Raw genomic sequence first — 13,267 nt, forward strand, 5'->3', positions numbered from 1 at the left:
CCGGCAGAATTAAATATCCTGTCCCCAGTGGGCTGAATTTCTTTGCAGAATCAACATAGTCAGGTAGGGTTCGGCCCATGCACAGTCTGTTTCCTGTTACCGATTGTACTGTTAGTCTCCCTCTGCCTGAGCACACTCTGTGTGTCGGGGGAGCTGGTATAACTTCCCTGTGTTGCAATCTCTTCATAATGGTGTGGTCTTGTGTCTAGAGAGAGCGAATGAGCCCCGACGAGTCTTGGCTTTGAGGCATTCAGAACCAGATAGGTAGCTCTTAGTAGATTAAAGAGGCCTGGATTAGAGGGTTGATTTGTGGGAGTAGAATCAGTTGTCAGAGACAAGGTCTTAGTTTTAAAGGCTTAGATTTCTTAGGCTTTGCTCTTTTTGACATTTGGGTGTTCATTACCTTATTGGGACCCAAAGGCTTTTGTGCTGTAGGGGCTGAACATCTAACCAGAAATGAACAATGTTCCTAGGTCTTCCCCTATTGAACCCCCACCTGGTCATACAACCTTAAACCCAGGTTTTTCCTGAAGCCAACTGAACATTTTTCTACCAGCACCAGTGAATTGAATTAATATTTGGTTACATGTCCCTGCTCCAGCAAACTTAATTCAACCAAGCACCCAAACATCTTGGTTGGTCTACCTACTTTCCCTTGACAAGGTCTCCATCCTTTGGGGCCTTCCACCAGATATGACCCGTGGATACACAGCTCCATGAACACAGAAATAGTCACCGACTCCCCCATAGGCCTCCACCTGTCCCTTATGTCTGTTATACCCAGGACAAGCATTAAAATGGGTGACTTCATGTAATGTAGCATCACACACCTCAGCCCAACCATAAAGCATCCCCAAGTCAAAGTATAGATCAGGGAACCAGGTCCCTACCGGGACTGCATGGGAAGTCCAGCTCAGGATCCTGCCTGTGCCAGCACTGATGATTTCCTAGGTGAGAATAAAGGGTAGGTGGGGGTTGTGGTCCCCTAGGGTGACCAGACTGGAAAGCCCCTGCAGGCACATGCTAAGGAAGCATAGGGACAAGCCTGTCACTTAGCTGGATTGGTGAGTTTCTGAATTCTCAATTTTAAGGGATCTAATGGAGATGCAGTGGCTCTCCAAAGTCCAGGGTCGACTTCCTCTAGAGTGTAGCCCTCAGGATCAGCGTGTGGGTCTACAGGCTTCACGTAGGGATGGTGATTCCAAGTAGGTACCTCGTCTACTTTGACAGCTGTGAGCATTGTCAGGATGACAGTGTAAAGTCCCTTCCAGCCACCCGAGTTCTCTTTTCTGTGTCTCTTGATGATCGCCAGGTCTCCTGGCCAGAACCTGTGGGGCACAGGAGGCAGTGCCTTCTTATAGACTGCACACAGCTAAGGCCAGAGTTGTTCCTGCACCCGAGACAGAACTTTAAGGGAGGAGAGAAATCTTTGGTCCTCAAATTCAGCCAGCAATTCTGCCCTAAGATTAGGCAGAATGGGTGGCTGGTGGCCTGACATACATGGTCACCAGTGTGGTCCGGTCTAGAATCTAAGGAAAATCGCAAACCTGGTAGGGAGCAGAGGGGAAGAGAGACACCTAGTCACTGCCAGACCCTAGGGGTAATCTGGTTAAGTTCTCCTTTGTGGCCGGGTTCATCCTTTCTGCCTCGCCTGAACCTTGGAAACAATAAGCACAATGAAGTTTCCAGTTGTTCCCGATAGCCTTAATTAGTTTTTGTGTTCCATGAGAGATGAATGCATGTTCATTATCTGAGCCCAAGAGCACAGGGAGGTCATACCTCGGGATGATTTCTTGTAGCAGTATCTTGACCACCATGGCAGGCTTCTCGTGCTTAGTTGGGAAAACCACAGTTCATCATGAAAAGGTATCTATAAAAACTAACAATGATTTATAGCCATACAGGCCTGGCTTGATCTCTCTGAAGTCAGCTTCCCAGTTAGCTCTAAGCCAAGCTCCTCTCTCCTGGTGTCCCGTTCTCGTGACTTCACTTTTTGTATTAACGAGACGGCATGCGGGACATCCACCTACAGCTTCTGCTATTTTGGCCTTAAGGTCAAAGACCTTAAAATGTGCTCTTCTCAAAAGGACCTGGTGTTTTTCTTTCTCCCAAGTGAGTACTCCGGTGGATTTGTCAGACTGGTTGAGTGGCAAAGTCTGATGGGAGGATGATCCATTCATCGGGGGCCTGGACCTTTCTTTTTCCTTGTGTTTGTGTTCGAGTGGATTCCCTGGAGCCTGTTGTGATCCAGCTGCCCTCACTCCCCCTGACTGGCAGGGGAACTTCCTTGTGGTCTGTAATTGACAAGGATGTTTGTGTTCTTTTTGGCCGGTGGGTCTCCACAGAAGGAGTAGAGGTATAAAATGTTGCTAGGCAAAAAAAAAAAAAAAAAAAAAAAAAAAAAAAGGTTGCTGTTCTTCCCCCTGAAAAGAAGCCTCCGTGTCTCAATTCAGGCACCCCCCCCACCCCCACCCCCACCCCACCCCACCCCACCCCCCCACCCCCCCACCCCCCGCCAGTCTTTGCTATCCAGGCCGCACTGGCTGCAGCAGAGCCCTTGATCAGTGTAAGCTGGAAATTCTGGCAGCGTGGGTGTCCCCATCTTTGGTGTGATCAACAGGATGGCTGCTCTCTGGAGGGCAGCCTGCTTTGCTGCCATGTCTGCCTGACTGTTTTCCCCCTTGAGACTGGGTCCTCTCCTTTCTGGTGCCTGGGGCAGTGTATGACAGCTGTCTCTTGGGGTAGCCATATTGCCTGTAAGAGGTATAAAATCTCCTGTTTGTTCTTAAGTCTTTCCTTCTGCATTCACCATTCCCCTCTCCCTGTAGATGGCGCTATGGACATAGATCATGTCAAATGCATATCAGCTGTCAGTATAGGTATTAAATCTTTTCCCCTTTTCCACTGCAGTGCCTTCCTTAGAGCTATCAGCTCGGCCCTCTGGGCTGATGTCCATATGACTTCTTCAGTTGTAACTGCTGCCCCTGCACATCTGATACCATTTTTGATGAAGCTATTGCCAACTGTTGTATCATGGTACCTTAGTCCTTGAGGACTGGTCTGATCCATGGAGATGGCTCAGGATGTCCAGGCCAATCCAGGTCCGAGTCTGGGAGAAGGGCAGGGTTCAAGGCTCTGCTGTGGATGTATTGCATCCTGGGTGGGTTTAAGAGCAAAGCCAGATAGTGAGTCAGTGGAGCATTAGTAAGTTATCTATTAGGAGGATGTTTGTTTAAGGACCCCCTCAACAGCATGGGGGTGGTCACGTTAAGAGTTTGCCCCAAAGTTAGTTTGTCTGAGTCTTTAACTAGTAAAGCTGATGCTGCAATTATGCAGAGGCAAGGAGGCCAACCAGTAGCCACTGGATCCAGCCTTTTGGACAAGGAGGCAACTGGTCTTTTCCGTGGACCCAGGGTTTGCATCAGGACCACTTTGGCCTCTCCCTTCTTCTCATCCACATCAGGTGGAAGGTTTTGTTCTTTTATGATGAATATGATGATGGGAAGTCCTGGGCGGCTCACGGAGTCCGGCAAGGATGGACGTGAGTCCCTGCAGTGCCATGCAGCCGGGGGAGTCAGGCGGGCGGTTACGGCAGATAAAAGGCTCACAAGACATAGTAAATAAACATAAGGGTAAACATTTATTACTTAAAAAGAAATAAAAAAACAGAGAGACAGAGATAGACAAGTCTCCCAACGTTCTAAGCAGCCCTTCAGTGGCAAAATTCTAAGTCAGCCGCTATCAGGAGGCCAGGCACATACTGTCATAAGCTGATATTGGGTTGGGCTTGTCTGTATTCACTCTAGTCCTCATGGAGGACTCATCAAAGATGGTAGGAAACTTCTTGAACCCTTGGGGTAGTCGTGTCCAGGTCAGCTGTCCATTGAATCTGTCCTCTGGATCCATCCACTCGAAAGCAAACATAGGCTGACTGGCTGGAGCCAGTGGCAGGCTAAAGAAGGCATCCTTAAGGTCCAACACAGTGTAGATGACCCGTTCTGGAGGCAAGACACTTAGAAAAGTATAGGGGTTGGGAAGTGTTGGATGAATGTCCTCAACCCTTCTACACCTCCTGGAGGTCCTGCACTGGTCTATAGTCATTGGAATTGGGATTTTCGACCAGTAACAAGGGCGTATTCCAGGTCCCAGGTCTCTGAGGCACTTAATATGGGGAGTGATCCCCTGTGGGCCTCTCTGGGCACTGGATGCTGTTTGATGTGCACTGGCATTACACCAGCCTTCAGCTGGATCAGTAGCAGGTGTTGTGCTGCCATCCCAGGTCCCCCAGCTTCTGCCCATGCTTGGGGAATTTTTGGAAGCCAATTTTGAAGCAGGTTTCTACTGTCTCTTTGATTTGAGGGGCCCACAAAAAATTTGTATTAATCCACTAGTGACCTGGTGAGCATGTGTATTGACTCTCCCTTTTGATCAATCACTGATATTCCAGTCTGGTCAAAATGGATGTGGGCCCTCATTTTAGTTAGTAAGTCTCTTCCCAACAGTGGGTATGGGCACTCAGGGATGACTAAAAACGTGGGGCACTCGGCCCTGTCCTGTGTCCACTGATCTTCCAGTAGTCCACGGGTGCTGGTTCATCCCTTTGGCCCCTTGCAACCAGGACTGTGTTGGTGATATTTTGCTAGGGGTTGTTTTCGAATGGAGTGTTGTGCTCCTGTATCCCCCAGAAAATCTATGGGTTTACCCTCCACCTTTAGGGTTACCCCCAGTTCAGGAAGGGGCTCTCAGCGCCTTCAATCACTTATTTCTTCCAGTTCCACGACCTTCACTCTTTAGCCCTGTAATTCAGGGCATTTATTCTTTCAGTGACCCAACTTCCTACAGCAGGCACATTGGTCTTTCTGCAGACTAGGCCTATTGCACAACCCCTCCTTTAGGCCTTTCCCTTCATGGGTGACTCTCCAAAGGTCAATGCCTGTCTTCTAATCTCTGGGCTGCTTGAGGCAGCTAGAAGGACTTCGTGTGCCCCTATGTCTGTCTTTTTAAAACTCTTGTGAGCCCCTTTGTCTGCCTTCCTTCCAGGGTTTCCCTATTATGAAATACATTCTCAGCAATCGCAATGCATCCAGCCAAGCTCTTACCTTCAAAACCTTTTGTTCTCTGCAATTTATGGCAGATATCTGGTGCTGACTGGTTGACAAAGGCCAGGCTGACTGCAGACCGATTCTCAGGTGCTTCGGATACGAGGGTTTATAGATCTTATAAGCTTCTATCAGCCTCTCTAGGAATGTTCCTGCTGTTTCTTCAGGCCCGTTGGAGTATCTGACTGACTTTGTACAAATTTGTGGGCCAATTCGAGGCAGCCTAGAGACCCCCTGTTAGAGTCTGGCGGTAGACTTTTGGCCTCTCCCTACCTTCCTCTGTGTTGAATTCCAATTGTGTTGTGTCACAGGGAAACCAATATTTATGAGGTCTGCACTGGTGGTAGGTCTTCCATCTGGGCCTGGAACCAGTTTCTGAACCCTCTGTTATAGTCTGGTCCCTCTCCTCAGTAGTGAACAGGACTTGGAGCCTCTGGGAACAGTCATCCCATGCTGTCTGAGTGAAAGGGACCGAATCCAACAACAGGTCAGTAAGCCTGCAGGCTTTTCAGAAAGCTTAGGATTTTAACATTTCCAATTATGAAGGCCGCTAGTGGCAAAGGGCCAATGGACTAGGTGCTGCCTGCCCTCAGCATCAGGTGGGCACACAGCAGACAATGAAAGGGCCATGGAGTCAGTCCCAGCTGGTGGGTCCTACCTTTGAGAATGTGCATGTGTAAGAGAAGGCTCCTCCATCCCCCCAAGCTTCCAATTTTTCCCATCCCAGCATGCCTGGAGGTAAGGTGGTTGGACTGAAAGGAACTCTCCAAGTTGCCCGGAGAAGGAAGGCAGGGTACAGGGATGCTGTAGACAGTGGTCTGTTATCCTCCTTTAGTTTTTCCTTTTTGTTCTTCAGTCACAGCCATGAATGCCCCTAAGCGGGGGGAGAAAGGGTTTTAGCTGTGCGGGGGTTTTCTAGAAGGTACTGCCAGGTGGTGACTTAGGGGACCTGTCAGGATGCCCCTGTGACCCATGTTCTTGGCTCAGTAGGCAGTATAGAGGTCAAAGATTCCCTCTTCTGGCCTTCCTACCTTCATTCCTACAAAAGACAGAGAGTTTTCCCTTTTTGGACCACGACTCCCTAGTCTTCAGATGCCTGTAGCCAGATTCTGCCTGTAACCACCTCTAAGTATGGTGGTCTCTGAGCCTCTGCCTTCTCTTCACGAAATACATTCAAGATGAATAGAGAGTTGTATGAAATTGAGCAGAGGTGTGTGGGCTTAGTAAATAGTATTACTCCCTCTATGGGTTCTGAGAAGGGTCAACCAACAGGAAGTGGTCCTCCACCATACAACAGGCCTGAGCTCCTGGGACTATAGTGCAGGAGGGAACGTAGGAACCTTCAAGTTCAGTCATAGTTCAGAGCAAAGTCATGACTGGCAGAGTAGGAACAAAGTGACTGATGGAAGACATCTAACTAGTTGGAGATGGACAAGCAGAGCCCTGGCTGAAAAAGAAAGCTGTCATAGGAGTCTGTGTTTCACATCATTTGTCCAGTCTCTCTGTGCATTCTGGGGTACCACAGCAGTGCATTCAAACAACCACAAGATGAAGATATTCAGAAACAAGGCCAGAGAGATGACTCAGTCAATAAAGTGTTTGCTGTGTAAGAATGAAGACCTGAGTTTGGATCCCTGGTGATCCATGAAAGCCAGTCATAACAGCGCATGACTCTAATCTCCTTGCTACTGAGGGCAAAGATAAGACGATATGAGGGATTTATTGGCCAGCCAGTCTAGCACAATAGGTGATCTCTGGGTTCAATAAGAGACATTGCCTCAAAAAGCAATCGGAGAGCAACCGAGGAGGCCAGCATCGCCTCTGCAAGAACTGTACCTACACGTGAACACATGTACATGCATACACCACACACATGAATGCACATACACACAGAAACTATAAAAAAATAATCAGGAAAAAAGCTGTTCCTGTTTTCACTGCGTGGAAATGTTTTCCCAATGTTATGCAATGGAATGGGACAGCTGTCCACACAATGTGAACACGGCCTTAGGAGTTGAAATGATCTAGAGTGGGTTTAAGACTTATGTGAGATGTAGGTGGAAGACTCTGTCCATCATCCAACTCCCAAATAACCACATGGAGACTTCTTATTAGTTATAAAAGCTTGGATGATTGCTTAGGCTTGTTACTAACTGCCGCAATTTCAATTACCCCACTTTTATCAATTTACAAGTGGCCACATGACTCATGATATTTCCCTGTCCTCTTCCATGTCTTGTTCCATCTCCACCTGACTGGTGACTCTGTCCTTCTTTTTCCAAAGTTCTGGCTGCCTGGCTCTCCTGCATATACCTACTCCAGCCTAACAATTGGCCATTTAGCTCTTTATTAAATCAAGGAGAGTAGCACATCTTCGCAGTATACCAAAAGATTATCATAAAACAGGGGAAAAAAACCTATAGGTTACTGTGAACACTCCACCATTTTCTTCAAGGGACTTGAGCATCTACGGAAATGAGTTACATTGTATGCAGACCCAAATCTAAGCATTGTGAAGTAAAGCCCTTTTACAGAATGGCAGAGGATTTATACATAACCTATGCACTTGAGAACTATACTTCAAACCACTCCAGATTGCTTGTAAGACAAAGTAAGTGCAGTGTGCATAGTTGGTAGACTGTATTATTTAGGGGTTATTTATAGGAAAAGAAAATTTTACATATTCAATACAGATGCAAACTGTTTTACTAATATTTTTGTTCTGAGGTTGATTGAATTCACAGATGTGGAACTACAGGATTCTAGGACAGACTGTGCATTAATATATATATATATATATATTATATGTATATCTACATATATGAATACCACATTGTGTTTATCTCTCTATATATTCTGTTGGTTGTTTGCTATGAATATTTCCAGGTAATGAAAGATCTAATGTAGTTTTCTTTTTTTAGCATTCCCCTCCCCCGGCCCCCCTTTCACTCCTTTTCATCTCCTATTGTGCTTGTCTAGAGTAGACACTGAAAATATCTGACTAAAGCCTCCCTTAGGCTGCCAAAGCCCAGGGCGCTCTGGATCCACCAGGGATGAGTTGTGGTGAGTACATTGGTGTACTCTTTGGCAGGGTCCTGGACTGGGAAGGAGGTCCCAGGACAGGGAGCAATAAAGCTTGCTAGTGCCAGCTCCAAGGTTCTGGCTTCAAACCTTCCTTTAAATCACTGCACATCCAACAGAGAGCCGGGTGGGTTTTCTTTTTCACTTTTGTACAACAAAGTTGGAGAACTGTGAAATGATATTCTTTAACCTCTAAGAAGCAGCCAGCAGCAGGCAGTAGGAACCTACATCAGCTGTTATTACTAGAGAGTCTCAGGATGAATGGGGGCCAGAGCCTGGGAGCATTTAAAGCACCTCAGAGGATAAGCCCAGAATTGTCAGACTCCCTCCTGGTGACACAACAGGATCCCCAGCAGGGATGGCTCATGGCTTGCCTTCTGTGACTTTGTTTGTGTCTTTCAAGATGAAGAAGCATTAACACTTGAGCAAACCTCCGCACCACTGATGAGACAAAAGGAGTCCAAAATAAGCTGAGGATTTCAGCTCCCTTCCTCCTCCACAACAGCAGCCCCTGTTCAGTGTCAGGCCTGGCAAACACTGGTGCAGTTCTCTTGAACTCAATGAGTGTCCCCAGGGGGACTCTTTGGAGCTGACCTGCTTATGTGCTTTCCTGCCCTTGGTGTTCTCAGGAGAGTCAGGTGACTTCTCATGGCCTGCATTCCCTGGAGTGTGCACCTAGGGACTCTGCCAGGGGTTTCCTAAGTCAGCCTATTTCTAATCACCTTTCAGGCATTGCTTTCTCTTGCCACTGATGGGGCTTAGGATTAGTTAAAAAGAAATGAACCTGCTGGGTAGTGGTGGTGCATGCCTTTAATCTCAGCACTTGGGAGGCAGAGGCACATAGATCTCTGTGAGTTTGAGGTCAGCCTGGTCTACAGAGTGAGTTCCAGGATACCCAGGGCTACACACAGAAACCCTGTACAAAATAATAATAATAATAATAATAATAACAAAACAACAGCAAAAACCAAACAAGGAAAAAACTAACCTGCCTGGAAAAACACAGTACAGGCAGTCAGGCACACCCAAAAAAGAGGACAAATAAGAGCGAATGAAGCTGCCATATTGCTTGCTCAGTCAGCAGAGACAAGAAGGTTCAAAGAGGAGAAGACAGGCCTGAGCAAGAGACAGTCTACTGAGCTGAAGTCCTCACCCCACCTCCAGTCCTCACCCGGTGAAGTGCGCACATGTTCTAACACTTTCCAGATGGAGTCTAGACTGAGCTGTGGTGAACTGGAGTTTATATGTTTGGTATGTGCATGAGTGTGTGTGTAAGAGCACTCACCCTGGTGGGGCGTGTGGTGGCCACAGACTGACCTCAGAACATCTTCCTTGATTGCTTCCCACCATATGCTATGCCACAGTCTCTCACTGAGCCTGGAGCTTGCCAGTTTGTCTAGACTGGCTCAGCTCCCAGAATCTGCCAGACTCTGCCCTTCAGCACTGGGGTTAGGGACCCCTGATCCACCACATCTAGGTTTCTCCGTGGTTGCTAGTGATGTAAACCCAGGCATTCATGCTTCTTCAACAAACACTGTACTCAGTGAGCCATCTCCACGGTCCCTAAGTATATTTCTATCCTGAAATGCTGGTCAATCTCTGTGTTTGGAAACCCAGGCTCTCACAGTGACTTGTTCTTAATGCCACAGTTAGTGGGTTGTAAGTAATTACCACTTTCTTTATTCCAAGCATTCAGTTGTGGGAGAAGGATAGTCTCTAAAGCATCAGGCTTACAGAAGGAAATGAAGGAAACAGAAAATCAGGAGCCTCAGATCTTCTCAAGTGTCTCCTCCAGAATCAAGGGTGGGCTTCTGTAAGATCATTTGGGGTCCACAGGCATAGGGTTGTGTTTGGTAACTTCATATTTTCCTTTGCTACAGTTGTTAAACCTGGATTTCCTAAGAGCAAGCTTGAACAACAACATCAAAGGTTAGTGTCTTAATATGTTCCATTTGTTCTTGGAATTAAATGAGGATTTAAATCCTGGAACAGAATTTATATTGAAGTACAGGTTTTCTCAATCTAAGCCATTGTTAAGGTGATGGGAATTCTAAGCCTTCTGGCTCCATCTCTGTGTCTGGGCTCTGCCTCCGCTGACTTGTATGTCACGTGCATCCTTGATGTGGAAGAAAGGCTATAGAAGAAGGGAAAGAAGAAACTCTAGTGTGTCCTAACCCACACACATTCTCCTCACTCTCTCTCCCAGCAGAGACTTCACACACTCTGGTCTGCACATTCTGACATCTTTTCAGAGCATGCCTGCTCAGATCCGTGAGTGCGTTCCTTATGTCTCTTACAGAAACATTACTGCTCCATGACGTAGCTTTAAAGTTGTATTTCTTTACTCAGAACTATTTGACTAGGACTGTGAGAATGCCCAAAAGGCACAAATATCAGATTCAGGAAAGACAGACCTGAATCATGGTTTACACAGATATTTGTAAGAATCTAGCTCTGGCAGGTGGAAGGGTGGAGGAGAAAATTGGGCATTCCAGACAGGAAGTGACATGTGTACAGACCTGTCAAGTGGGTAAGATGAGGCAAAAAACAAAAACCAAAACCATGGCTTCCTTCCTAAGGTTCTGAATGTCTTAGAGAAATTCTAGTGTCTTTATGGCAGATAAACCAAAGTCACCTGAGGAGATCATTTACGAAATGCTCAGGTTTAGTAAGAAGGTTAATGTTCCCTGCACTGGAGGTGTGTGTGTGTGTGAATGTGTGTGTGTCTGTGTGTGTGCACGTGCTCATGCAAGCAAAAGTTAGAGAGAGCAGAGACAGACTGTCAGGTGAATGTGGCCACTCATTTATCTGACAAGGTTTTCTGAGAACCTTCTACGTGCCAGGCTCTGTCTTAGGCCCTGAGAACTCAGCAGTGAAGAAAGGAGTGTGGCTGCTGCCTTATGGAGCTCACACTTTGGGAACAGGGGATGAGCAGTAGAGGACATGTGGTCTCAGCCTGCACCACCATCCACCACCAACTGCTGAGCTTCCTAAGACCTGACCCTTGGAGGAGGCCGCTTGGCTGTTTGATCATCCCGGCCACCCAGAACCAAATAACCACACAGAAACTATATTAATTACATCACTACTTGGCCCATTAGCCCTAACTTCTTACTGGTTAACTCCTACATCTCAATTTAACCCATTTCTATTAATCTGTATAACACCATGAGGTCATAGCCTACCAGCAAAGTTTCAGCATGTCTGTCTCTGGCAGCAGATCCATGGCATCCCCTGACTCTGCCCTTCTTTCTTCCAGCATTTAGTCCAGTCCTCCCATCCTATCTAAGTTCGGCCCTATCAAGAGGACAAAGCAGTTTTCTTTATTCCTTAATGGCAGTCACAGAGGGGACTCCTACGTCAGAGCCTCCTGTGGATTTGCTTGAACTGACTCATGGTGGCTTCTGTAAAAAAACAAAAACGTAAAAAACCCTGTTCCTTCTACATTGTATCATCTAGTAGACACTTCAAAGGTTAAAATATATGTTCACTGGTGTTTATTCTTCCTGCAAGGCAATTGATTTTAGGTTGACACTTTTGTTCAAGTTCCTTTCCAATGTAAACAGGTGTACCCCGCAGTCCTTGTCTGTTGAAGGGCCTCTGAATAACAGAAGGGTAAAATCCTGGAATGTTTGGCTAACTTGACACTGTGGGATCAGGAAGTCTGTCTGGAGAGCAGCAGGTCACTGTGATCCTGGCAGGAGGTGTCACTGGTCACACCCACGTTTTGTGTCAGTCCCTCAAGACAGGAAAAGGATGATCAGCCTAAGGCTATTAAATTCTAACTTGTTTGACCTGCGCCTTTATCCAGGTTTTGGCTGATAACATTTGTCACAAATGTATGTTTGTGGCCACCACAGAAAGTCATCTGTAACCCGATTTACTATGTAACCTGTAGCTTAATACTACAGGATAATCTTGTAGGCATTGAATCAACCAATCACAGCAATGATGCTTCAGTCAATGACAGGCTACCAAAGAATCACATGATGGGACCAGCTGCCTATAGCCAATTAGGCTAGCTGTTCTGAACTGTTTGCTGCTCTTTGGCAGTTTAACTGCCCAGTCTGTGGTGCTGCTGGATGGAGAAGAGGTCTGCCCTTGTTAATCTAACTGCTGTCAGGTGTCCTGTAAGGATCCACACCCAGACATTAACAGACAACCTGTCTTTGTCCTCCATGACGTTTGCTAGAAATTCAATGGTGCTGGTGCTGCTGAGTCTTGAATGAGAAGCTGAGTTGCCCAGCAGTATAGAAGTCACAGTATCTGGGGCCTCTGACCTCCCCAGAGCTCAGTGTTACATTGTTAACTGTAGCCCATTCTGAGAGCCTTGCAGCATCTGGCATTGGGAGGAGATGGTGACAGCAGATTTCAAAGCATGGGAGGGGTGGAGGAGGCTGAGGGGACCAGAAAGGGGAGGAGGTTCCTAGGGGAGTGCAGACAGGGAGAGCTGAAGGGTCTTGGAATTCTGGGTCTACACCACAGCTGTGGGCTCCCAGGAAGGTGAAGGCCTCCACATGGCGGGTTAAATAGACACCACATCCAGGTTTCTGACTCACCTGCCCCATACCCACTAAGGGTTGAATTTCACTGTCCCTGTCACCTGCTCTGTTCCAGACACTTGTTCTCACTTGGTAGGAATATAGAAGAGGTTGATGTCCATGGTCCTGTGCATACATTGTCAGCTTTCCAGTCAGGTGAGTTCACAACTATCAACTCTTTGTGTTTCTTTCAGTGCCATCTTTAATCTTTTACCTTATTGAGTGCTTAATTATAAATTAGGGTTTGTTTGGCATGGCTTTGCCTAACTGCAATTAGTTTAAGCAAGTGTTCTGAACACAAGCTTGTCAGGGCTGAACTGTGATGCTTGATAGGTCTGTTCATTCCATATCAAAATCACGTTATTTATACCCGGATGGGGTTTTGGCCTGTGACCGGGTCTTGAGTTGAGGAGCATCTGTGTATAGTTTCAAGGTTTCAAAGAAACAATGTGAGGAAGGAGGACTTTAGAGCCAGGGCTTCTCTCCTTCCCTACCTTCCCCTCCTCCTCTAATCATACACATCTCAAAGGAGTCTTCTCAGTGGGT

At 46.8% G+C, this 13,267-nt stretch overlaps 1 long non-coding RNA gene across 2 annotated transcripts in view; it reads left to right on the top strand.

Annotated features, from left to right (window-relative positions):
* Positions 1–13,267, top strand: part of LOC125417664 (uncharacterized) — an 85,176-nt gene that overhangs the window by 3,639 nt on the left and 68,270 nt on the right. For both annotated transcript variants that reach the window (XR_015734812.1, XR_015734813.1), the window contains exons 2-3: positions 10,061–10,109; positions 12,798–12,877. This is a non-coding gene — a long non-coding RNA (uncharacterized LOC125417664). The remainder of the gene's footprint in view (positions 1–10,060; positions 10,110–12,797; positions 12,878–13,267) is intronic.

The sequence above is a fragment of the Myodes glareolus genome, chromosome 14 (genome assembly GCF_982192425.1).
Source record: "Myodes glareolus chromosome 14, mMyoGla1.1, whole genome shotgun sequence".
In the NCBI taxonomy this organism is placed as follows: Eukaryota; Metazoa; Chordata; class Mammalia; order Rodentia; family Cricetidae; genus Myodes; species Myodes glareolus.